The following is a 23,342-nucleotide window of genomic DNA, read 5'->3' on the forward strand; positions in this document are numbered from 1 at the left end:
TAAAGAACCTAAGGCTAAAATCCCCATATATGTCACTGCAGACACTTGGTGCCTTTTTATTGCCTGTTTTGTCAAAGCTCCAGGTATTTGTCTTCTGAGCCATTCCCTGTCCTTTACAATATTTCTCCCCTCTTTTCTCCAGTTCTGAATCCCTTTTTTTATGTGTTCTTTCCACCATAGCATGAGTGTCTTCACTGGCTACTTTTCCCAGGCACACTGACATTTTTAATCTCACTAGCCCACCATGTGATCTAAAAGACCTGGAATTGCAGCATGTGGAAGACAGGTGGGGGAGAAATCTGGGGACAAAGATTTTACCTGGTATCTGCTCTGAAAGAGTGTAAGCCCAGTTCCATGCACAGTAGCTGGGTTGTTCTGTGTTGTTTTTAGTTAATTGAAAAGTCCCACTTTTCCAGTGCCTGGCTGGCTCAGATGGAAGAGCGTGAGACTCTTGGTCTCAGGGTCGTGGGTTCAAGCCCCACTTTGGGTGTAGAGATGACTAAAAAAAAATAAGTAAACTTGAAAAGGAATCTTAAATAAAGAAATGAAAATCCCACTTTTGTTTTCGTTACTGTTGTTGCTAAGTGATGAGTTATTTCCTGAAACTCCGAGCTGCCCTCTGGGTCTGTGACTTTCCAGAACTCTCTACCTTAATTGGCAACTGAGCACCTAAAGAAGTACCCCATGAATACTTGGTTACTTACAGGAAAATGTGAAACCTTCAAAAATAAGTGCCCTGCCAACATTTCTGAGCTGCAAAAGGTGGTGCCCAGAACTGTCAAATGTCAAAAATAATTACCAGGCAGAATGTTACTCACACATCTAGCAGTCATGATCAAAACTGATCCTTCCTGCCTTCATCTGTCTGGACAAAGTTAGGGAAGAAAGCTGCCCAGCCTGGTGCCTTGAGGCCTCATAGATTTGGAAAGGGCGAGTCCCCGACCTAATTCTGGAATATTCTCCTTAGCTGCTGGGTATAATTTTACACACCCACTGCTCAGCTGCTGTTTTCATTTGTTTGTTTCTCTATACACACATATAATTTTTCATAAGTGCACACATTGATGGTATCATACTTACCAGGATTTTTAAATTTTCCATTATAAAGTAAAATGTAATGCAGGTGCAGAAAAAAAGTATTCAAAGCAAATGTAAATAGTAATGAATTATTATAAACACCACCCAGGTTAAGAAATAAAACTTTGCAGCCCCCTTAGAAATCCCTGTCATATGCTCCATCCCAGCCACTACCCATCTCTGGAAGGTAATCACCATCGGGACTTCTGGCTAATCCTTGCCTTGTGTTTCTTTATCGTCTTATCACACAAGTGTGAAAAAATCCTAGACATATTTTTAAAAATCTGAAAAATCTTCATTTCTTTTCCTCAAAGGTTCCCCCTCCATCCTTCTATTTTTCCTTACAGATTATCTATCAAAGAACCCAGCAGGCTGTGTTTAAGCGGGGAGGGGTGCCCAGTATCTATTATGCCCATCTCTCCCCATGGCTTCCTCCCCCTGCCTCATGCAGAGCCCATGGCTTCCGTTGACTGCTCCACACCAGCCAGCTCAAGCTAACAAACACTGTGTGCCTGCCAGTGTTTCCCTCCATGCTCATGGATCATACACAGGTGGTTTCTTTGAAAGGAGAGCCCGGGAAGCAGGTGTGAAGGAGCAGAGAGTAAGACAAGGCAGGAGGAAGGATGATGTTATGGGGCTAGTGACCACTGTGGGTGCTACAGAAATACAGAAATCATAAGGTGGCTACAGAGATGTGACTAAGGTACAAGGAGCCTTCCAAAATCTCTCTCTTCTCCCCAAAGGTGCCTCCAACTTTCCTGCTTTCACCATGCAACTCTTGGCTTCCCTCCCCACCCCCACTTTAATCTGAGCCTAAAATAAGCCTACTGTCTTTCTTTTTTTAAATTTTTTAAAATATCTTTTCAGCGTAACAGTATTCATTGTTTTTGCAACAAACCCAGTGCTCCATGCAATACGTGCCCTCCCTAAAACCCACCACCTGGCTCCCCCAACCTCCCAACCCCCGCCCCTTCAAAACCCTCAAGTTGTTTTTCAGAGTCCATAGTCTCTCATGGTTCACCTCCCCTTCCACTTTCCCTCAACTCCCTTCTCTTCTCCATCTCCCCATGTCTTCCATGTTATTTATTATGCTCCACAAATAAGTGAAACCATATGATAATTAATTCTCTCTGCTTGACTTATTTCACTCAACATAATCTCTTCCAGTCCTGTCCGTGTTGCTACAAAAGTTGAATATTCATCCTTTCAGATGGAGACGTAATACTCCATAGTGTATATGGACCGCATCTTCCTTATCCATTCGTCCATTGAAGGGCATCTTGGTTCTTTCCACAGTTTGGCGACCGTGGCCATCGCTGCTATTAACATTGGGGTACAGGTGGCCCTTGTTTTCACTACATCTGTATCTTGAGCCAAATCTCCGTGTGCTATCGCTGCTTGGAACCTCTCTGGTGGTCCAGAGCTGCCCAGACAGCTGCCCAGACATGCCGCTGTCGTGGTTTTGGGTACAAACAGGAGTTACTGTTTCCCCAGGGACCGCGACTCAGAACCTGCTCTGCCAGCGACCGAGAGGGAACTTATGTGCCTACTATCTTTCAAAGCCTCACTTTGAATACCACCTTTGGGAGGCAGCATATGGAGGAAGAACATGGGCTTTGGGGGCCCACATGCTGACAAGACCTGGCTCAGCCCTTCCTGCTGCCTCAGGACGGCTCCTCCAGAGTCTCCGAGACACAAACTCCCTCCCCGAGCATGGACACCCACAGTCTGGCTTGGCCAGAGCCTCTTCTAAAGACAAGCATCCCCACCCCCACCATCCCGCACTAACGGGCTTGATGAAGCAAATGCCCAGAATGTTCCAGCTAGATGAGATCTGCTTCTGTAGAGACAAGAAAACACCTGCAGAAAAGAAAGCAACAGAGGATCAGAAGTTGCAAAACAGGCTTTGCTAACTAGATAAAACTGCACAATCCTTTAGCCAGCCCTTCTGTCCCCCAAACCACCCACCCCCATCAGACTTCCCCAAACCCCCTCTGCAGTCATTGTCGCCCAGGTCAGAGAGAGATGGAACCACCCAATCAGAGCACCCACTCGCTCTGTACCAAAGTCAAGCTACTTCCAGAATCAACTAGAAGATGAAACTTTTTCCCTCCAGAGAAAAACAAAGCAGAGAGAAGGCGGGAAGTATTCCCCCACACTCAACGAAAGGGGGAAACGTCTGGATTTGACAACCTGGAGACAATTCAGGTATGTGCCACTGTGGTCAGTGGAATGTGCAAATGTCATTTCCCATCTGCCTCTGAGGCTTAAATATCAAAACTGACACCACCTCATGGCTTGAGAGCCATTCCCTGCAAAATGACAACAAATAATTTTATCATAAACAAGTTAGCACACAAGTCCTCCCTTCTTAATTTAATTTCAGGAGAAAGGATGCTAATCCTTTAATTATGCAGTGTGTTGATCTGTCAAACCGACTCTCTGCACAAAAGTATTCTGCTATCACAGAGCCTGCTGATAAGTATCTGCTCATAGAATTTATAGTGTTACAGAAAAACTCCCTTGTTTAAAAAAAAAAAAAAAAGCAAAGAGTGGAAAACTTAATCCTTTTAAGAAAGAAAGCACTCTACTGGCCTGGCCATCGGCTGCCTTCCCCCACCTTTGCGCCTGCTGAAGGAACCACAGACAAAGGCCAGGGGACAGCCAGCCTGCAGTGTATTTCCAAAAGGTGTATTTCTGAAAGGATGCTTGAGGACCTAATTGAATGGGAACAACAAAATTCCATCTAGTTGAGAAATCGTCTGCGTAACGGCCTGAGGAAGGAGCGCCTCGTGGTGAGGCTGATGTGGAGTGAGGACCCAATATTAGCTCTTGGGATGGGGCAGATGAGGTTCAGGGCAAGTGCATGAGGACGCTGGTCCCGGAGGCTTGGCTGAGCCATGTGGGAGCTGTGTGATGTCGACCAAAGCTCAGATGGGACCCTGATGAAAGTCATCATCCCAAAATAGTTACAGCAAACTTTACCTTACAAGACTGCCGTTAGGATGAATGAGCTAGGACAGTGAAGGACTTAAGCAAGTCTTAGGTAAGTAAGTGATCACAGCAGCGTATTAGCTGATTGCCCCAGTGGATTGCGTTTAGGGGCACACAGAGACTAGCTGACCAATTTCAGCTCATTTACCCCAGCCCCATTCCCACACTGCCAGGCTGCCCCAAGGCCCAAGGGAAATCCAAACACAGCCAAATCATTTGACTCAAACAATCTGCATATAGCCGAATACATTCTAAAACTAAAAAAAAATTTTTTTTAATTCAAAAAAAAAAAAAAGAATTTAATTTTCTGGTCACTTAATTTACGACAAAAGAACAAAGACTACATGCCAGAGGGAAATGACTGTCTCTTTGATAACTGGTATAGGGAAACTGGACCATGACATGCAAAAGAATGAAACTGAACCACAATCCTACACCATACACAGACATTAACTCAAAATGGATTAAATCTTGTATGTAAAACCTAAAACCACAGAATTCCTAGAAGAAGACATAGGCTCCTTAACATCAGTCTTGCCCTTGACTCTGGATCTGACACCAAAAGCAGAGGCACAAAAGCAAAAATTAACAAGCTTCCGCAAAGGAACTCATCAACAGAATGTGAAGACAACTTCCTGAATGAGAGGAGGTTGGTATATGATATATATCTGCAAATCATATATCATCAGGGGTCAATATCCGAAATATATAAGGAACTCATATAACTGAATAGAGATAACAAACCAAAAAATCTGATTTAAACATGGGAAGAGGATCTGAAGACATTTTTCCAAAGAAGACACACAGATCCCAACAGGTACATGAAAAGATATTCAGCATCACCCATCATCAGGGAGATGCAAATCAAAACCACAATGAGAGAGCACCACACAGCTGTTAGGATGACTGTTATCAAGAAGACAAGACACGGGGCACCTGGGTGACTCAGTCAGTTACATGTCCGACTCTTGGTGTCAGCTCAGGTCATGATCTCAGGGTGGTGAGATCAAGGTCCGTGTCAGTTTCTGTGCTCTGCATGGAGTCTGCTTGTCCCTCTCCCTCTGTTCTTCCTCCTGCTCAGGCGTTCACATGCTCTCTTTCTCTTTTATGTAAATAAATACATAAAATCTTTAAAAATAAATAAATGAAGAAGAAGAAAAAGAAGACAAGACATAGCAAGTTTTGGTGAGGATGTGGAGAAAATGGAACCCTGGTACACTACAGGTGGGAATGCAAACTGGTGCACTGCGGAAAGCAATATGGAGGTTCCTCGAAAAATTAAAAATGGAACCGCCATAGATCCAACAATTCTACCCCACACACACACACACAAAATGAAAACACTAATTTGAAAAAATATATGCAGTCTCATGTTCACTGCAACATTATTTAGAATAGCCAAAAAATGAAAACAACCTAAATGTTCATCATAGATAAATGAATAAAAAAATTCAGTGTCTATACATATATATGAATATTATTCATAATAAAAGTTCCCATCACAAGAAAAAAAGTCCTTGTATGGATTATATGTTAAGTCCTTTACTATGTGTCCTTTACTAAAGGACTTTCCTCTGTGTAAAGACAGATGTTAACTAGACTTACTGTAGCAATTATTTTGCAATATATACAAATATCAGGTCATTAAGTCCTGCACCTAAAACTAATAAAATGTATGTTAATTATATCTCAATTTTTTTTAAAGATTTTTATTTATTTATTTGACAGACAGAGATCACAAGAAAGCAGAGAGGCAGGCAGAGAGAGAGGAAGGGAAGCAGGCTCCCTGCTCAGCAGGGAGCCTGATGGGGGGCTTGATCCCAGGACCCTGGGGTCATGACCTGAGCAGAAGGCAGAGGCTTTAACCCACTGAGCCAACCAGGCGCCCCTCTCAATTTTTTTTTAATTCAACAAATAAATAGGGCCAACCGTCCCCCCAAAGATTAACGCTTTCTGATACTAGAGCCAAAGATAGAATAAGAGCTCCACAAGAAAAGATGAAGGTAGTATTTCTTTTTTTTTTTCTTTTTTTTTAGATTTTATTTATAGGGGCGCCTGAGTGGCTCAGTTGGTTAAAGCCTCTGCCTTCAGCTCGGGTCATGATCCCAGGGTCCTGGGATCGAGCCCCGTTTCGGGCTCTCTGCTCAGCAAGGAGCCTGCTTCCCTTCCTCTCTCTCTCTGTCTGCCTCTCTGCCAACCTGTGATCTCTCTCTCTGTCAAATAAATAAATAAAATCTTTTTAAAAAATGATTTTATTTATACATTTGACAGAGAGAGAGATCACAAGTAGGCAGACTACAACAAGACTTGACTTGACTACAACAAGAAATTCAGTGTGGGGATACAGATCTATTTTATACAGGTTGATATATGTATAGATACACAGACATATATCCTAAAACAATAGAAACAATCAGTAAAGATTTTTTTAATTATAACATACTGTAACAGAAAATTTAAATAAAGAACACTCTTCACAATAAGAAAAATCCAATAGGGAAAAAATGTACAAAGAGGCTAAAGATACTATCCAAAGAAAAAGAAGCCCAAAGAGGCAGTTAATATATGAAAGTTCTCAAACTCACTCATAATAATGAAATTCATATGAAAACAGATGTAAATTGCCATTTTTTTGCCTTCCTTGTAACAAAAGGAAGCTTAATTATATCCAGCCTTTGTGAGGGGGGTGGAATGAGAGAATAAAGATAACCTTTATTGGCGAATACCATTTTGGCAGACCATTTGTGAATATCTATCAAAAAATTTCAACGTGCATACCCAGCAATTATGTTTCCAGAAAAGTATCTTTCCCATAGGTGTATAGAAATTGCAAGAACAAAGACACTGTTTGCAGCAATGTTTACTTGCAAAAAAGGGGCGTCCTAAGTGTCCATCATTAGGAGACCCGTCAAATAAGGTATGAAGTATTCACACGATAGAATAATGTGCTGCTATAAAAAGAACAAAAGACAGCTAATTATCGCTCTGGAAAAAAGTCCATATTTTGTCAACTTACAAAAGCCTACTTCGCAGAAGAATATGATTCATTCAAGGAATCCAAGTATCCATACACATACATATCCTTCTATGTACATAGAAAAGTCATTACAGATAGGGCATGAGATTTAGATGTTGTAAAGGGGAAAGTCTTCTAATTTCGTACTTAATTCCAATGTATATGCTGTGTGACATTTTTAACATGAGCTTCTATTACCTTTATAATAGGAAATGGGAAAAGATATATTGTCTAAATCTATAAACACAAATCCCAACAAGAATAAATGAAGAACATTCTCAAAAACAAACCCGGTATTTCTGTGTTCCATCTTGACTTTGATGACTTCCATAGTTGACCCTTGAACAATGTGGGTTCAAACTGCACAGGTCACTTAGCCGTGGATTTTTCAATAAATACAGTATAGTACTATAAATGTGCTTTCTCTCTTTGATGGCTTTGTTAATAACATTGTCTTTTTTTTTTTTAGCTTACTTTATTGTAAGAATACAGTCTGTAATACATATCACATACCAGATATGTGTTAATCAACTGTTTGTGTTCTTGGCAACGCTTCCAGTAAACAGGGGCTATGAGTAGGTAAGTTTTTGGTGGAGGCAAGAGTTATCCTTGGGAGTTGCCTGGGTGGCTTAGTCAATTAAGCATCTGCCTTCCACTCAGGTCATGATCCTGGGGTCCTGGGATCGAGCCCTGAGTCAGGATCTCTGCTCTTCACGGAATCTACTCCTTCCTCTCCCTCTGCCCTTCTTCTCAGCTTGTGCTCTCTCGCACATTCTGTTCTCTTTCTCTCTCTCTCGAATAAATACATGAAATCTTAAAAAAAAAATTACCCATGGATTTATGGATTTTCAACCACACGAGGGGCCGGCTGTATATGAATTTTTTACTCGGGGACCTGAAGCACATAAAAACCAGCTAGATACATTCTTGAAACTTCCAGGAATGTTTAAGCATAAGTATATGCAGCCAGCAGTTTTTCTTAGGTGTAAGTGCTTCCTATTTTATTAATGTATTTATGAATAACTACCTCTGAGTCGTTGCAAGAATTTGAGATTTATTAAAATGTGCATAAATAATTCTGTAAGATTGAAATAAGTGAGCAAGCCCAAACAGAAGGAAGATAGGGGCAGGAAAACTAAATGAAGTTAAAAATAACATTAGTAGGGGGAAACGTATGCTACAGGACGTACCCTGGGATCTAACTAGCGTGAGTGTCCTAACATCTCCACAAAGAGAGAAACACACGTTTCTGACTTCACAGCATCCACAAGACGAAGGCAAACCACTCACTTGGGAGGATTCCAGATATTCAGGTAGGTGAGGCCTGAAAGAAATTTCTCTCATGAGTCTTTGTTAAAAAAAAAAAAAAAATGAGAAATGCATTGCTACATTAACAGGTTCTCCAGACAATCCTACAGAAATGAGTTTTCATAGAGCAGTATCTATTTCGGTTATGGAAAATGGGGGAAATGTGGGGGAAAGAAGATATCATTGCTTTCTACTTTCTAGTATGGGACCTTCACCAAAAAAAGCAAACAAAAAACAGACATTGATGTGCCTATTTCATAATCATGACAAGCAATTTAGATCATGAAAATCACAAAGAATGCTAATGACAAAACACCGTGCACCAAGCTGCTATCCTCGGCACCTAGCAGCGTGTCTGGCACGTAGCAGGCATTCAACAGAAGTGTTAAAATAGACGAACTTGGACTTTAGGTAGACGATCGGAAACAACCACTCTTCTGGTGTTTCCCATGATGCTTTCATCAACGAGAAACTGGACGGCAAAATGGGAAAAGACACAATAGAAGCTTGGAATTTCTTTCAACGCATACTCCTTCCTTTGTCTGCTTGCCCTCGGAGTTGGGAGGTGGGTACAGAACCATTAAAAGATACGTTTTCTGGCATGAGACCAGGAACAGTTCAAAAGGTGTTATTGTACAACTGTCAGCTCACGGAACTGAGCTACGCGACTCCCAAGAATGATATAGGAAACCTGTGATTTAATCAGCTGCAGACTCGTTACCCACGGTACCTACACAGAGAAGCCTCCATCCATCATGGTGTCAGGTACATATTTCATAAAGCAGGGGGCGGAGGAGAGGCCCAGGAAAGGGGGGCAACACGTAGGAGTTAGGGCAAAAGTTGACAACAGGAGCTGTGGTTTACCGCAGCACTTCTCCCTGGTCTGGGACTACGTGCTGATGGCAGGTGCATGGCCTCTCACCTTCAAAGATAAAAAAGTGGGGGTACCTGGGCGGCTCAGTCGGTTGAGCGTCTGGCCTTGGCTCTGGTCATGATCCCAGAGTCCTGGGATGGCGCCCTGCATCAGGCGCCCTGCTCAACGGGGAGTCTGCTTCTCCCTCTGCCCCTCTCCCCGCCCACAGGCTCTCTCTCTCTCAAATAAATAAATAAAAGCTTTTAAAAAATTAAGAATAAAAATTTAAAAATGGATCTACCCACCTTTTGGTGGAACTCCCACAGACAACTGACATAAACTGACTTGCTGCCCTCTTTTCCGTCTCTGACCCCAAAATCGTTGTATGACAGTTGGATTGTCTGTTGCAAAGAACAAGTTTTGCATTCACTGCTGAACCTGGCACCCCTTCCAAAACGGAGTGGATGCATCGGAATGAGAGGGATGGCTGAAGGGGAGAAGCAGGGCAAACCAGCAAGTACCCACAATGAACCAAACCTTCCCACCATCCTGGGAACGTGGAAGGATTACAGCAGCTCCTGTCCTGTCTTTGTAAAGCAGTGTGCTTAAGTGGCAAAGAAATAGAACTCCTGGTGCCCAGCTGGAGAAGCCAGGCTGTGGGTCCTCATGACCCCTTCAGCCTGGCAGACACATAGCCCCCCAGGACGGCCCGAGTTGAAGGGGGGTGGACCGCACCTCCATCGGCCACAGGCTCACCTGCCCCTCACTTTCCTGCTTCTTTTCTCCCCAGCCAGACTGCACGGCCACACTCTCCCTTTCCTTTGGCTCTCCATCACCAGCCAAGAGTCCTGAATAAGTAGACGATCACCCTTAAATGTTTCCTGACGAATACAGTCCTGTCTGAGCAGCCGGATGAACACATCAGACCAGGCCAACTGAAAGAGGAACTGACCCTATTTTTAGAGACACCTGCAGAACAAAATCCCACATTTTATTCTATCATCCAACCCAAAACCTTGGATCAAAAGGTCAAAGTCCCAAAATTCTGTCACCAAAGTAGGAGAGTATGCACCCAGGGAAATCAAAGGGGGCTGGAGAACGTAATAAAAATTAGCACGCTTTCCCCAGTAGATTAAAGCCAGCATGGTTATTCCGTTACAGGTAGACAGAGGCCACTACCAAAGATGCCTCTGAAATCAATCACACAAAGAATGAGGTGTCAGGGGAGGGGCTGAGACCAGGAGGAGGCGGCAGGCAGTCTGAGGGCTCTTGCTACCCCGGCAAGTTCTCTTGCCGAGGTGTCCCCGCCACCAAACAAATGACAGATGCCCCCAAGAAAGTTCCTTCTGCAAAGAGTATCTCTTGCTAGACATAAACACCTCCTTTCAAAGCCCTAAATTTATTAGCACTCAAATGATGTTTATAACCCTGCGGCTTGTGATCCTGTCATGGATTCTATCAAGGAGGGAGACTGGATTAGCTCATGGACCCCGGCATTTATGGCTCTGAAGTGAGCCACTGTTCAAAGAACGCTAAGGACAGATGGAATTGATCTACCCACAGGTGGATGAGCACGGCTGAAGCGGGAAGGGTCCCGTGCTGGCGGAATGAACACCCAGGACCATGGAGAGGATGCAAAATAATAAAGTGGGAATTCTCACCACAGCCAGCAACGACCCAAAAGCCATAACTAACTACGAGAAGTGAGCTAACCCGGGAGGAAAAGCAACCAAATGTTGAGGAGGGATCACAGCCAGCGAGAAAAAGTACCAAGAACTTTGCATCAAAATAAAATTGGAGTGGAATTCATTCCTCAAGAACATTCTGAGTTATCTATATACTAACACAAAAGGGCTGAATTTTTTACATTGTGGTTTGGTTTGGTTTTGATTTTTTAATTTTTAAAAACCTAGAGACATATGCATTTTTAAAAGGCAGTTTCAACATCTGCAGACTTTACCAGAACACTTCAAGAGAAAATGAAAAGTTGGATAAACACTGAAGGTTACTCACTCGGTTAGGAGTTCAGGGAAAGAGAAAAATAGCACAGAACCCACTGAAATGTATTGAAATTCTAAACCCCAGAAATACAGGTGGGGTAAAGAAATATTAGTCACCCTGGTGTTTTGTCACCTCCTGCGGTAGCTCCTGATTTTTGTCAGCTATGGTTCACGGTTACAGAGCAATACAAGGTGAGATTGGTAAAGAAGACATTTAAATTATAAACTTCGGTCTTTATCTTTGGGCCTTTTCTCTAGATCAGGAACAATTACATTGGGTTTTTTAAAAAGGCCTTTCTAAAAGAGACTTCTAGATTCATTTCCCAGGTAGCAAAGCTCTGAAACAGGAAGCCAATCCTGGCCAGCGTTTCAGAACATTAAGTCTCTTAAGAAATTAGATGACACCCTTCTTTACATGTAGTTGGATATTATTCAACAAATGATAAGCAAAAAACTGTGCTATGTCTCAGGTAGGGTGAAAAAGACCAGAAGAGTCTAGTCCCTCCAGTTTCCAGGAGCTCACCCCTTATTAGGAGGCAAGACATTTGCCCAAATAGCTAAAACGCACACATGCACAGAAGGCATAATGGAGGGTGCCTGGGTGGCTCAGTGGGTTAAAGCCTCTGCCTTCAGCTCAGGTCATGATCCCAGGGTCCTGGGATTGAGTCCCCTATCTGGCTCTCTGCTCAGCGGGGAGGCTGCTTCTCCATCTCTATCTGCCTGACTCTCTGCCTGTTTGTGATCGCTGTCTGTCAAATAAATAAATAATTTGGGAAAAAAAAAAAAAGAAGGTATAATGGAGTAAATGTGCTCACTATGTATTTATCTCCTTGTACACACTTACTGATGAGAAATCTATATGATACATAGATTGTGTGTGCCTGTGTGAGTGTGTGTGTGTACGTGAACACTGCCTAAGATGTGTTGTCCCAGATTCCGTGCAGGACTTCTCCATAAGCAGCATACATGCCCTTCACTTAGCCTATCCACTGGTGGTCTCCACTGTCGTGGATCCCAGAAAACCAGTCGGAGGTGGTTCCTCAATTCTTGAGCTATAATAAAGCACTATTTCTAAAAAAAATTTACTCATTCTGTGATTTTTTCTTTAAGATTTTATTTATTTACGTTTGAGAGAAAGAGAGAGGAGGGGGAGGGGCAGAGAGGGACAAGCAGACCGCACTGAGTGCAGAGCCGGATCCAGGGCTCAGTTTCATAACCCTGAGATAGTGACCTGAGCCAAAGTTCGGCCCCTCAACCAACCGGCAGAACCACCCAGGCACCCCTCAATCTCTGATTCTTATCTTCCCTCAGACTTACCCTATCCCTAACCAATGGGAAATGAAAAAATGATATTTATGAAAAGGTTTCTCTTTACGCTTTCCCTTATATATGTTTTCACCTTCAGAATTCCAGCAATATGAACAAGTACTACATCTGAATGTCACAGGATTAGGACAAGTGTCAAAATAGGCCCCATTCCTCATTTCCAGGTTGCCAGTCTATATATCATTTTATATCAGCCATACAACTTTCTCAGCTCTGCTTTACATTTTTTTTAAAGATTTTATTTGTTTATTTGAGAGACAGAGCACAAGCAGGTGGAGGGGCAGAGGCAGAGGGAGAAGCAGCCTCCCCACTGAACCGGGAGCCCAATGTGGGGCTCGATCCCAGAACCCTGAGATCATGACCTGGGCTGAAGGCAGAGGCTTAACCCACTGAGCCACCCAGGCACCCCTGCTTTATATTTTGAAACAGCATTCGGGGGAAAAAATTAACCATTGTTATGAAAAATGATACCCCTTGAAATCTGGATTCTGTCAAATCTTTGGACAACAATGTAAATAGTTCAGGAGATGGAGGCCTGGGTGGCTCAGTTGATCAAGCGTCCCCACTCTAGATTTCCACTCGGTTCATGATCTCAGGGCTGTGGGATCGAGCTCCCCATCGGCTTGCTCTGAGCAGGGAGTCTGAGATTCCCTCTCCCACTCCCTCTGCCCATCTCCTCCACCCCCCACTCTGTTTAAAAAAAAAAAAGTTAAATAGTTAAGGGAAAGAATGTTGCCTTTATAAACTAGGTAATTCGCCAGATTACCAGCAGGTCCTCGCTGAATGCCAACTGGTGCACATCCATATCAAAAGTATACCCAACTTTTGTAGCAACATGGACGGGACTGGAAGAGATTATGCTGAGTGAAATAAGTCAAGCAGAGAGAGTCAATTATCATATGGTTTCACTTATTTGTGGAGCATAACAAATAGCATGGAGGACAAGGGGCGTTAGAGAGGAGTAGGGAATTTGGGTAAATTGGAAGGGGAGGTGAACTATGGACTCTGAAAAACAATCTGAGGGGTTTGAAGTGGCGGGGGGGTGGGAGGTTGGGGTACCAGGTGGTGGGTATTATAGAGGGCACGGCTTGCATGGAGCACTGGGTGTGGTGAAAAAATAATGAATACTCTTTTTCTGAAAATAAATAAATTGGAAAAAAAAAAAAAAAAGACATTCCCGGGGCACCTGGGTGGCTCAGTGGGCTAATGCCTCTGCCTTCGGCTCAGGTCATGATCCCAGGGTCCTGGGATCGAGCCCCACATTGGGCTCTCTGCTCAGCAGGGAGCCTGCTTCTCCCTCTCACTCTGCCTGCCTCTCTGCCTACTTGTGATCTCTGTCTGTTAAATAAATAAATAAAATCTTAAAAACAAAAAAAATTCCCAGTCCTTGCCTTAGATAGCTAATGAGCGTTATCTATGTGGAGTCACTGAATGACCTCACAGTGGCCCCAGTTCCCTACTTCTCTGTCCTACTGGAGACCCGCTCTTGGTTTCTCAGAACAGTGCCGCCCAGGGTAGGGGTGTGAGTGGAGCAGATGAAGGCAATGTCCTCTGGGGAGTCAGGATAACTCTGGGAGGAACCAGAGTGTGCCCGCGGCAAAGCACTGAACCTATTTCTGTCTGAATTTCCCAGTTGTAAAACAGGGTAACTATAACCTCCCTACCTTACATGACTTTTGGGAAGCTTCATTGGTGTTTGTAAATCATTTCAGAGAGGAGAGTGATTGCTCTCTGCTGCGGCAGGTGAGGGATCTCTGGCCCAAGCCCTCTGTCTGTCCCAGCGTCCCAGTGGTTCCATCTTAGATGAGGGAGAAAACGTAATGCCCTTCCTTCTCTCTCCTCCTATGAACACAGGCTATCCGAAGAGAAATCTAAATAGCCCTTTTGCCCTAAAGTTCTGTGTTCTCAAGAGTTTCATATGTTTTCATCATAACTCAGAAAGTATTAACATTTTTACATGCAAGACCTTAAAATGAACATCTTTGTAAAATTCCACAGTAGCTGTGGAATTATCATCAATAATTATCACTGTGCAACAAAGCCACCCATGTTATGTGAGAGGGGGTATTTCTAAGAACTCAAAACTATACGCATGCTCTCTCCTAATGGGTCTTACACCTAAACCAGTAAATCTTCTTTTAAAAGAAATAAAATTTAAAAGGAAAAAAATTTTAAAGGAAAAAAACACATTTTTAAGGTATAGATAAAATGCATACACACACATGTAGAATGAACTTGATATATTCTTACATGTTTAAAAATACAGAAGTTGGGGATAGCTGGCTGGCTCAGTTGTAGAGCAAGGGACTCTTGATCTCGGATCATGACTTTGAGCCCCCCATTGGACATAGAGCTTACTTTAAAAAAAAAAAAAAAAAGAGCTTACTTGGGGCACCTGTGTGGCTCAGTGGGTTAAGCCTCTACCTTCCACTCAGTTCATGATCTCAGGGTCCTGGGATCGAGCCCCTCATTGGGCTCTCTGCTCAGCGGGGAGCCTGCTTCCCCCTCTCTCTGCCTGCCTCTCTGCCTACTTGTAGATTTCTCTCTTTCCATCAAATAAATAAATAAAATCTTATTTTTTAGAAAAGCTCACTTTAAAAAAAGGAGAAAGAAAAGCAAAAAGAAATTTTTAAAAAAGCAAATGAGCTCACTTTTTAAAAATACTCATTTGGGTATTAAAAATGTCTCACAAGAATCACATTTTAAGAATGGGCTTTCATTTATTTTTATGGCTTTTTTCAAAAACTTAAAAACATGAGATTTTTTAAAATCAACTTTAGAAGTCATTTTGACTTGGGGCACCTGAGTGGCTCAGTGGGTTAAGTCTCTGCCTTTGGCTCAGGTCATGATCCCAGGGTCCAGGGATCAAGCCCCATGTCAGACTCTCTGCTCAGCAGGAAGCCTGCTTCCTCCTCTCTGTCTCTGCCTGCCTCTCTGCCTACTTGTGATCTCTCTCTGTCAAATAAATAAATAAGAAGTCATTTTGACTTAAATGATAACATCAGTAGGGTACTAGCTACATAAATTATGGTAAATCCAAAGTGTGGGCATGGCAGGGATGAAATTTTAGATATATTTTTAATTAAAAAAAAAAAAATTTAGGGGCACCTGGGTGCTCAGTCATTAAGCGTCTACCTTCGGCTCAGGTCATCATCCCAGGGTCCTGGAATCAAGCCCCGCATCAGGCGCCCTACTCTGTGGAAAGCCTGCTTCTCCCTCTGCCACTCCCCTTGCTTGTGTTCCCTCTCTCACTGTGTCTCTCTCTGTGAAATAAATAAATAAAATATTAAAAATATATATATGGGGCACCTGGGTGGCTCAGTGGGTTGAGCATCTGCCTTTGGCTCAGGTCATGATCCCAGGGTCCTGGCGTCAAGCTCCCAGTTAGACTCCCTGTTCAGCGCGGAGCCTGCTTCTCCCTCTCCCTCTGCTGCTCTTCACCTTGCTTGTGCTCGCTCTCTCTCTCTCTCTGTGTCAAATAAATAAAATCTTTAAATAAATAAAATACAGACTAACCCTTTCACAAGTTCTCATTTGTGTTTAAAAACAGATAGATGATAATAGATGGATAAATAGACAGACAGACAGAAATGGGATATATGTGTGTGTGCATATGCGTAACGTATATTAACAGATGACCTCTAGAAGAATACAGGGAAAATGGTAACAGCATTTACTTCCAGAACAAAAGGATGAAATGACTTAGATTAAAGGCTGTAGGAAAGTCTTCACACTTACATGTACTCTAAGTTCATTTAATATTTTTTGTTGTAAGAATGTACCACTTTTTAATTTAAAAAATTTGCTACATCAGTGTATTTTGTTATTAATTTGGCATCCCGTGGTATTTTATCTTTAAAGCAACTGTTTTATAGTGTACACAATTAAGAAAAATTGCCAATCACACACACACACACAAAAACTAGTGTCATTATATTTCAAAATTACCTTCCTTACGGAGTATATGGAAAATCTCCAAGCCTTCTGCTATACTGTACTATGAACCTAAAATTGCTCTAAAAAATAAAGTCGAGTAAAAAAAAAAAAAAAGTTGCCTTCCTACTATAGGAAGAATATGCTGTGACATAGCCAGATAAGTTCAAGTGAATCACAAGACTGTTTGGCATAAAAAGATATTGATGAATAGGTAAAAATTTATCCTCTACTGTAATGTGAGCATTCCTACAGAATCACTTCATACTCCTCCCCTGCAATTAATCTCCCTGTGGGTAAGGAAAAAGCCTTATGCATCTAATTTCCCCCCTACCAGAGTCTAGCTCAACCCCTAGCAAATAGTAGGTGTTCAAAAATCATTTATCAACTGAAAAAATAAACTGAATCACTCTGATATCTTGCTTATTCTAATGAAATAGATTTCTTTAATGTGACACTTTTTAAAATCTTTACTAACTAATTGCACATTATAAATTCAATGTGGTAAATACAATCCACAGCATTTCCCAGACCAGCTTTACCATGAAAAACAAACTTTCCCCACTAAGTCCTTTGTAGTACTAGGAGTAATAAAATGTAGACAGCTAACATTGGAAAATATTGCTCTGGCTTTTAATTTATATCTCACTATTTTCTAAAATTCAAGGTTGGGGGTTCATGTGGGTGGCTCAGTCGGTTGAGCATCCAACTCCTGGTTTCGGGTCAGGTCATGATCTCAGGATGGTGAGATCGAGCCCCACGTCAGGCTCCACCCTCAGTGGGGAGTCTGCTTGTCTCTCTTCCTCCTCCCACTTGTGCTCTTTCTCTCCCTCTCCTCCAGTAAGAAAGAAAGAAAGAAAGAAAGAAAGAAAGAAAGAAAAAAGAAAGACTGACTCAAGGTTGGTAGAGACTGTTCGCACTCACAAAATATTTGTGGGCTCCCTGCAGCACTCATACTGGTGTGTTGTTGGGTCTGGGCCACATGATTGCATCTGGCATCTGGGACTGTGAGGAAGCGATGTGCCATCTCCATTCCAAGGCACTCGAGAGTCAATGGGTCACCTTCATCTTTTTCTTCCATGGCTAGGACAACTCCGGAAGTCAAGTGTTGAGAGGATGATTTCATGAGTTGAAGGGAATCCTTAACTCACCAGATGTGGGAGACTCCATGTCACATATCAGAGTTTCTGATTAGCAAGAAATCTATTTTTATTGTGCTTAGCCACGGAGATTTCAGAGTGATTCGTTACAACAGCATAACCTAGCCCATCCTGAAAAAATATATTCATCATCATGGCATTCCTTCAGATAAACATAGGAATGAATGCCTATGAAGTGATATTTGAGGCATCTTATAATATATATATATATTATATATTATATATATAATAATAAAATAATAAAAGTATAGTGACACTGCTAAGGGAAAAATTAAACAAAATACATAGACTGAGGGATGAACAGCTTCTGTTAGTTGACGGAGAAGTGGTGAGTCTGGATGGTTTGTCATTGCAAGCATAGTCGTCACTTCAGAAGTTGTCAGAAGTAAGCTCAAGTGCAAAGAATGCAAATTTACCCAAAGTAACTATATTTTACTGTGTCTGGATTACACCATTCTTTCCCAAAGACCAGGCATTTTCTGAGTAAGACTGGGAAGCAGTATGTCCAGAAATATTTCTGTACTCCTGTTACATCTATACAGAATTCTTGGCTCATATATATATATATAAAGGGAACACTGTGAGTGGTCTAATATTTACCAGAAATTGTCACTAGACCTCTTCAGTCAGTGCTCTTATGCTTTTGTCATAATTAGGCAGGGTGTCCATGAATTTTCTGGATGAGGGTTACTTTAATGATCAGTGTGCGTAAGAGATTTGTAACATCCATACATCCATTTGTAACATCCATCCAAAGAAATAGTCATGGGAGACAGAAGTCCACTGGACAGGTACTCTGATTCAACATCTATAACTGCCTTGTGATATTATGGCAAATGGAGAAAGACAAATGTTGGGGGGATAATGAGAGGTTCTCAGTGTCCCACCTCTCTGAATCCCAAGAATCTCTTTAAAGCTCAGCAGAATTTCAATGATCCCAGTGATCCAAAATAGTCTGGAATTCTAACACCAGCTGTCGGACAAACCCCAAGTCATGGGAAAACAAAACCTTGCATTAATTTTCTGTCCAAGGCTCTACGCAGAGCCACAACTCTGCTTGGCGGAATACCCACTAGCACATAATGGAGCACTCCTCCCTCCCCGCTCCGGCTCCTTTCCCACAGGGGCCAAAAGTGTTTTTAAAGGATTGTTTTGGAAAGGCTGTTCCCAGGTTCACTGTGTACTGGGCAGGGATTAACCTCAAGTTTCTAGAACGCTGGGACTCTTCATGGAAGCCGCAATGACAGTCCAATTTAAAATCTGGAGTTCTGGGCAAGAAAACCACAAAGTCTGTCTAGGCACTTGATCTGCCAGGGCCTGCCTTTGAAAGACGACCCCTCCGAGACCCAAGTGGAGGTTGGAATGCCCTCTTGCAGCCTAGCTCTTCTGGCTGAACCTCGCAGGAGCTGAGACCAGTCTGGCCCAAAGCGAGCTCTGGAAATGTGCATTCCCTTTTATGATCTTCACGTTCGGCTCACCAGTAACTTATTCCACAACAAGTTAATGCCCACGGAAGCAGCCAACCAGATTCTCTTCACACCAGTTCGTGAACTGTCTCTTAACCCTTGATAACCATTAGCTTGCCTCTGTGGTTTTTTTCATTCTTTGAAAAAAATAAACAAAATTTATCTGAAAATAATCCTTTTCATTACTCAAAATTTTTTCAAGTCACAAAAATAACTTTAAAAATTTAAGTAGCTATTTCTTCCAAACTTCTACAAGATGCATGAAGAAAAGTACATCCAACATGTTGACGTGCATCCTTCATGACATCATCTGGGCACATACAAGTGTTGGCAGTGTATGCACATTCAGAAAGCCCATGCACATATGGACAGGTGGGTAGGGGGATGAGTTCCTTGACAATTGCTGGGACAGCTTTGTTTTACAAACCAAGATAATACTGTTCCCATCACTTCTGATACTTTCTTTTTTTCGCTGTATAGTAATTGTCTCTACAATTCAGTAGAACAAGTTCTAACGCCTCATTCTTATTTCTTCTTTAGGCATATGTGCATACACACATTAATTTTGCATAAATGGAATTATGTCATATTTGACAGAGATTTGCCCAGTGCAGTCTTTTTTATTCTTTTTCACTTGCTCCCAGTTCCGTAACTTTAGTTACTCAGTATCCCTACAGCTATTGTCTTTATTTTTCTCTACACTTGTGTCATCATAAACACACACAAGTATACACACGTGGAACTTTTTGGCCCATGTTTATTGTACAAGCTGGATCATTTTGTACAGATTTCTCTGCATTCCTTATCTGCTTATTCTATAATAACTTGGCAACTGTGATAGCTCTAATACCTTATTTTTAATGCTTAAAAATATACCTTGGTGAAGTGATACTGGTTACTTTATCAGCTTTTCCCCTCCAGCTCTTTATTTATAGCTTGTATGTTTGCTTGTGATTTTGCTTTTTTCTTTAATAACCATGCTTCAATAAATATCCTTGTAAATACACCTTTCATATTGATGCTTTAATTTCTTTCTTTTTTTCCTTCTTTCTTTCTTCCTGTCTTTCTTTCTTTCTTTCTTTCTTTCTTTCTTTCTTTTTTAAGAGAGAGAGAGTGCACACACACGCAATGGTGAGGGGTAGAAGGAGAAAGAGAATCTTCAGCAAACTCCACACTCAGGGCTGAGCCTCACATGAGGCTCAATCTCATGACCTTGAGATCATGACCTGAGCTGAAATCAAGAGTCAGACACTTAACCAACTGAGTCAACCAGGCCCCCCAGTGCTTTGATTTCCAAGGAATATAGTCCCAAGAGCAGACTGCTAGTTTGAAAATTGTGTATTTTTAAATTTTAATAGATTGTTTTAATGGCTGAGTTCATTAGATGTTGCACAGTTTTTCCATAAACACAGCATTAATTCAGCTTGCTACTATTCAGCATGCATAGGTATTCCAGTCTTTTAAATTTTGCCAGTGGTATTTCATTGTTATATGCATCTGTATTTTCCTAATTACGAGTGGATTTGGGCATCTTTTCATAACTATTTAATCCCATTGATTCGTTCACTTATAGAGTGCCATTATTTTTACTGGAGTGGTTGTCTTTTCCTATGTTGCCTCTTAAGTGACACACCTACAAGCTGAACAGAAGATCGGTGGAATTCACAGCCAAGGTTAAGAATAACTGCCAGGTGACTCTCATTAAAACATTGTATTGTATTATTTCAGAGATGCCAAGAGAGTAGATCTTAAAAGTTCTCATCACAAGAGAAAATTCATTAACTATGTGTGGTGATGGATGTTAACTAGTCTTATTGTGCTGATCATTTCTCAGTATACATATATCTCAAATAATTATATAGACCAACTAAAACTAAGATAATTGTTACATGTCAATTACACCTCAGAGAAGAGAGAAAAAGAGCGAGCGGGCAAATAACTGAGAGGTTACCGTACAAGGAAAAGAACTAAGAATTGAGAATTGAAGTCAATTTTGCCAAAAGGTCAGTGATAACTAGAAAGAAGTTCTACTTTGCACATAGATCTGAGGGGAGGCATTAGGACACTGTCTCTCTTCTCAGTGGGGGATAAAGCCTATTCTCCCAAGTTCTCAAGTGCTGAGTTGACTAAATTGTGGAGGCAGTATGGTGGGAGCAAAGAAGACAAAAAAAAAAACAAAGAAAGGATGGAAAGGGAAGTAGCATGTGGTCAGCGCCTGCCTTGGGCCTGTAACTGGAAGAGGCATTTTATAGACATGTTCTCATTTATTCCTTGCAATGAACCCATGAGACGAGCTAAACCATCATCTCTATGGAGTGTCAGAGATATCAAGAAACTTGTCTTACATCATCCATTTGGTGAGGGATGAACCTAGGAGTCTAGTGCAGGTCTGTTTCCCTCCCATCTATGCTCTTCCTCAGCCAGAGGGGTGATGCTAATGGGAGCCTGGGTCACATGTCATGTCCTGTGCAGAAGAGTCAGGTAGATGCAAGGTTCCATCATCACCTTTCTGGGAAGTCTTGTTTATAGCTTTGAGTTCTACAGACAATTAGAAAATCTTCATTCTTATAGTCAATACTACCCTCATGTGGTCAGTGAACTCTAATTTGGCATTTCAGTTACACACAGAGTTTTTTTCAGTCTTCAGTAATTATTTAGACTCTCTTGTGAACATTACACTACATGAGATAAATCAGACAGAGAAAGACAAATACTGTACACGTGGAATCTAAACTTGTAAAAATAGAGGATGGTGGTTATTAGGGCCTGGGGTGGGGGGTAACTGGGGAGATGTTGTTTAAGGGTACAAACTCACAACCAGTAGATCAGTAAGTTCTGGAGATCTAACGTACAGCAGAGTGACTATAGCAATAATACTGTATGATAAACCTCAAAGGTGGTAAGAGACTAGGTCTTAACTGTTCTCATTGCCCCCCTCCACTGCCAAAAACTGATAATTATGTGATGGGATAGAGGTTCTAGCTTTTAGTTAACACTAAGGTGGTAATCATATTATAATACATAAATTATCAAATCAACATGTTGTACACCTTAAACTTGCCTTAAGCAATGTCATATGTCAATTATATCTTAATTTTTAAAAAAGACTCTTATAGATCAGTCTTCTTTAGGGTAGGTGGTTTTAAAATCACCAAGATGAATAAACTAAAAACAGATATTCATAGTGCCACAAACTGAGTACCTCAGTTTCTGAAGAGCTGATGATTACAACCAAACTTATCATTTATCAATTAGCATTACACAATATGTTCTTGTAATGAGAGACAGCTATGTAGAGAAAATAAATGTCAGGCATCTAACCAAAGAACTGTCCTGGGAATAACAGCTTCAGATAGAAATTTAGATATACCATGTCTATTAAGAGGAATTTCAGGGAATCCTGGAAGGTGTTCCTGGGTAGAGATTGTTATTTTCTTAATTTACAACTTAGCAATTACCCCACCAATCAGATCTCATTGGTCTTGTCTCCTTACTAATTCAGACTTTCCCCATCACAGAAATCCACAAAAATGTCATCCTGAAATGAACTCACATTGTGCAAAATTAATTCTCCATCTAGAGCTCCAGAAAATAACCTTAATATATAAATCATCTTGGATTTTTCCATGAAGTAATTGTGCAAAATAGAGACCATGACTCATAACAAGGAAGTTATCGGCAGTGGGCTAGAGAAGGCACAAACAGCTCCTCCAGCTGTCTGAAAGGCTCTAAAGGGTGGACATGCCTTTGAAACATTCACATTGACTTCTCATTTTACTGTCAAGCCTTATTACGTAAGGGTGATTTGTGTTCCACACTAATTAGCTAAGAGCTTTCGACATTAATCCACTGCCCAACAAGCAGCCTCTGCAACGAGGTAGTTTTTGAAAAAGACCAGCTCTGGTTTTATCACCATGGGATCTACCAGAGTACGGAGATGGGCATAACCTGCTCCTGAATGCCAGTGGAGATATTCATACTTTACACTTTTACACAGGGATCTCTCGCCCTGGCTCCCTGTACACCTCGTGGGCTCATCACTTGAAAGGAAACAGTGTCCACTTCCCAGAAAGTGGGAAATATCACATGGAGAATTTCAGTGGAAAGGAAGTTGCATATATCCAGTAAGAGTCCCGTATCCAGAATATATAAAGAATGCTTTGACTCAACAAGAAGACAACTAGCCCGATTACAAAGCCTATGAGATTT

The sequence above is a fragment of the Neovison vison genome, chromosome 9, assembly GCF_020171115.1.
Source record: "Neovison vison isolate M4711 chromosome 9, ASM_NN_V1, whole genome shotgun sequence".
Taxonomy (NCBI): domain Eukaryota; kingdom Metazoa; phylum Chordata; class Mammalia; order Carnivora; family Mustelidae; genus Neogale; species Neogale vison.